This window comes from Capsicum annuum, chromosome 7 (assembly GCF_002878395.1).
Source record: "Capsicum annuum cultivar UCD-10X-F1 chromosome 7, UCD10Xv1.1, whole genome shotgun sequence".
In the NCBI taxonomy this organism is placed as follows: Eukaryota; Viridiplantae; Streptophyta; class Magnoliopsida; order Solanales; family Solanaceae; genus Capsicum; species Capsicum annuum.
The window spans coordinates 1364884-1369104 of record NC_061117.1 but is presented as its reverse complement, the minus strand read 5'-3'; the positions used below and the strand labels follow the sequence as shown (position 1 = coordinate 1369104).

The 4221-nt window shown below is 33.8% G+C and overlaps 1 long non-coding RNA gene across 1 annotated transcript; it reads right to left on the bottom strand.

The window, feature by feature from the left end:
• Positions 1-670: 670 nt before the first annotated feature.
• Positions 671-3872, bottom strand: LOC107877562. Its single transcript, XR_001676399.2, has 2 exons — positions 3259-3872; positions 671-2919 (listed from the first exon to the last, which is right to left on the bottom strand). It is a non-coding gene; the product is annotated as an uncharacterized LOC107877562 (long non-coding RNA).
• Positions 3873-4221: the final 349 nt, after the last annotated feature.

Here is a 4221-nt window from a genome sequence, read left to right as displayed (position 1 = left end):
CGAACAGCCATCAGATGATTCACGTACTAATAAGCCATTTGTAATTCCAACACATTTTGAAATTGAACAACAGGGGCCGGGACATCCATGAAACTCCAAAACAATTTAAATAATGCAGGAATATGCCATGAGATGTGATAGTTAAACTTTACAGAATCAAAACAGATAAACACATAAACAGTTAATCAAAAGACGAAATCAAACAGTTTGTTAGAACCTAGTTACAAATCCCCAGCAGAGTCGCCATTTCTATTTTGACGAGAAATTTTGACTTTTTGAGAAGAGTCGCCACTTAATTTTGAAAAAAAATTAAGAAACCTTTAGAGATTTACTTCAAACGATTCGAAACAGGAAAATTATTTAAGTTAGAGATTCTGAATAAGCGGTTCCTATTAACGTTTTAGGAAGGTGTTAGACACCTAAAACGTCTGCTAACTTGCGGTTATTCTGACTGTTTGAAAACATCTTTTGATTAACTTCAAAAAAAAATTAATTTGTTAAAAAGTGATTGATTTCTTAGAAAAGACTTGTGTAAAATAGATTTAGGCGACTTAGTAGGGATTTTAACTAAATCTAAACAAAATGACTAAGCAAATAAACACATAAAATAGGAAGGGAAGGAGAAAGTAAATGATTTGGGCCATTGGCCCAAATCAATGAGACCTGTCCTAGTCTAATTGGGCTTTCGACCCATTTCACCTGTTCTAATCTAGTTTTCGAGCCTTCGGCTCGAGTATCGCTCCACTTGTATTAAATTTACAACTTTGGCTTCGAGGCCCAAGTGAATGAATAAAGGACTAAATAAATAAATACGACAACAATAGATAAATAAAGACAACAAATAAATAACCAGAAATGAGGCTCGGGTTTCATCGTCGCTTCAAGAATGAGACTTTATCCCATTTTCCTTCTTTCGACTCCTTGTATCCATGCACTACGGGATCACTTCTTAACTTAGAACTTTGAAAAAAATTGATTTAGGGCTAGACGGGCCTCAATGGCCGATAATGCACGTGCAAAGAGAGAAGAGTCCATGTGGGACTCAAATGCATCCACATGCAAAAAGAGAAGTGAAGTAATTAACATATATCCGAAAGTTAATATTTGAACAAATACTAAATTATCATGTATAAAAAAAACATGCAAAATTAGTTTAACAAAAGTAACTTCCCATTATGTAACATACAAGAAAATCGGCTTAACACTGTACCTTATTACTTACTTTCTAATAAATAGTATGATGAATGTACCTTGGTATACACCATTTGGGAGCAATTCATTAATACAAGTCTTGTTTACTTAGCAAAAAGAGTTGAATACGCAGTGGGATTGTGTAGAGTACTGACAAGATAGGGCACGCACAATAGAAGCATATTATATATAGATATATACATGAACAAACATCACAGAAATTTAGTATTCGACTGTCATCAATATCCATTTGACATAGTCCGGCATTGCAACAACATTCAATGTAAAAGATAATTATCCTAAACAACTATCTATGTGAATATATTTTATTCTCTTTCCAGTTGCTTGAGGAGAAAGATTTCAAGTAATGGAATCTTTATTCAAGTCTTTGATTCACAGAATGCAACAGAACACTAATAAAATAAAAATAAAAATAAAAATAAAAGTAAAAATAAAAATAAAAATCAACCAGCTATTACATGTTGTCACTAAAAGCACTTGCGACTGAGATTTGCAAAGACCTTGATCCCCGTATTCGGAGGTATATCTTATACATATCCTAATTACGCCCTAAGTTCCAAAGGGAACTTTCATATTAGAACTGATGCATATGCATTTCGAATGCCTTTTCCTTCACCAGCAGATATGAATAAAACAACACTTACAAACATTCAGAGACTTTGGATGCTTCAAAACAAGATGCCCCTCTAAAAGGGATCTTCAGTAACTAAAGTTTGTATTCTAATATGACCTCTCTTTACTTCTAATTGTTTAACTAATACCAAAAGGAATAAAAGAAAACAGGTTCAAAGCATGACATCATTTTAGAGAATAGAACACCAACATGATTTTATTTTAAGTGTAAAACAAAAGAGCCCAACGAAGATTATGACAAGATCAAATAATCCTTAACAGACACAACAATCGATCCTATCAAAACCAATACTACGGCTCAAAAATATCCTCTACTCAAGTAGCCCAAAGACATGTAATTTTCGGTAATTGTATGGAAAGCTTGTGACAAGTAGAAACAATAACGAGAACAGGGAAGAATGAACATTTCTTAATCTTAAACAAAGATAAAATTCCATCTTGGGTATATAAGATCTCATATCATAGAGCAACGAATCCAACCCCAAAATTTGAAAATGCAGTGTACAAAGTGGATAGAAATATTTGCATCAAGCAAGCACGAATATTGAATATACTTAGCTGAACAGAGAAAAATCGAGTGCCTAAACAAATCTTATGGTCCGATTACCTAGAAGAATCGATTCTAGAAGAGTCGATTATCACAGATTACCGAAAGGAGAAGAACATATGCAACTAATCGATAGTTATTCAAATAAAAAGATGAGAACTTAAAAATGGCTATAACTTGACAGATTATTACGCGGTGTATTACAACAAAACAAATTCGACAATATCAATCCATCAGTGAATAAAAAAAACAGTAACATAATCACATAACCATAACGAACCCCACATCAATTATTTTAACACAACATCCTACTGCCTTTGTAGCCTGTACAGTATAGAACCCAGCATGCATTATCACTAATTCTCGCAACTACATAAGGTTGAGATGAAGTAGACATAGTCAAAAGATAAGTGAAATGGGGTGTTACCTGTTTCAGAGCAGCAAATGGGACTATGCGCTAACTGCCAGAATCCGCCACCACCGAAAATCCACGTTATCAACTTGAGAATCTCCGATTAGTCAACCAACTTTCAGAAAGAAGAAAGATAAAGAAAGTTTTAGTAATGGAACTATTTTGATCTCAAAGTTTTCTTCCCCCTCTTTTTGAACCCAAAAATTTCGAACCAAAAAACCTCAGAACCTTTCCTTTCCTTATCAGACTTCAAAATTTCCCAACCCTAGTTTTTCAACCTAAGAGCCTAAAACAGAAAATCCCCCTATTCCCAGACCCAAAATTTTGAACCCTAAAAACGGTGACCCAGAAGAAAACCATCCTCTTTTCTTGCTCTAGAGAGAGCTATTTATAGAAATGGGGATTGAGGGTTCCTTCTATGAATTCAAAAGATGAGAATCCTAACAACTTGTACCTCCTTGATGATTTTCTTGAATGGATTTCCAAAAATGGCCAATAGAAATTTAGGAAAATGGAATCATCTTCACAAGAAAATGAAAACTTCCCACCTATGTACGAAATTGTACAACCTCATCCGATATTTGCGGGATTGGAACGTTAGGGTGAGACAGCTCACCCATTTATAGAAACTTTCTTAATTTTTCATAGCAAACACACACCGTCCACGTGGGTCAAAGTCGGGTCGATATTGGGAAGCTGTTTTTCGAGAATTTTAGGTTAAGGATGAAGGGTCGGGTAGCAAAGTTGATGGATTTTGGTCGGATTTGGGCTGGTTGCTTGCTGAAGGTCGATTTGGGAGCTTTTATTGTTTGATGTTCACTGAAGGTTCTTGTTTGTACGGACATTGAAGGAGAAAAGGGGACAATGGTGGGCTGACCCGGTCGGTTTGGTGTGGATTGGGCCTTTTTTAAATGGCTGATGGGTAGGTAATTGTTGTTGTTGGGCTGGTAAGAAGAAATGGGTTGCTGGGTCATTAGGTTTTAATTGGGCTGAGGATTTTGGATTACAATTTAGACAATTACTTTAAATTCTAGCCAATTTGAATACCAATTGGTCAATTATATTACAATTGGGGCCAATTTTATTCCAATTAGCATCAAATTTAATAAATTGACTAAATCAAATCAAAATTTGATATGAATTAACACCTTGTTTAATCTTGAGCTTCTTGATTCTATAATATTAAACAAATATTTATCCAAATAAATTATTTTTGAGAATAAATTATATTTAAATCAAGATTTTGATCATTACACTTCTTTTCAAAGATTATCCTTAATTAAAATATGATATTGATGAAAATGTTCATTTAAATGACATCATTTATACAATCGCGTATATCTAAATGCGAAAATATATAATTATCACTTAAATAACAAATTTAGACCAAATACATATTTTAAAATGCATTTATTTG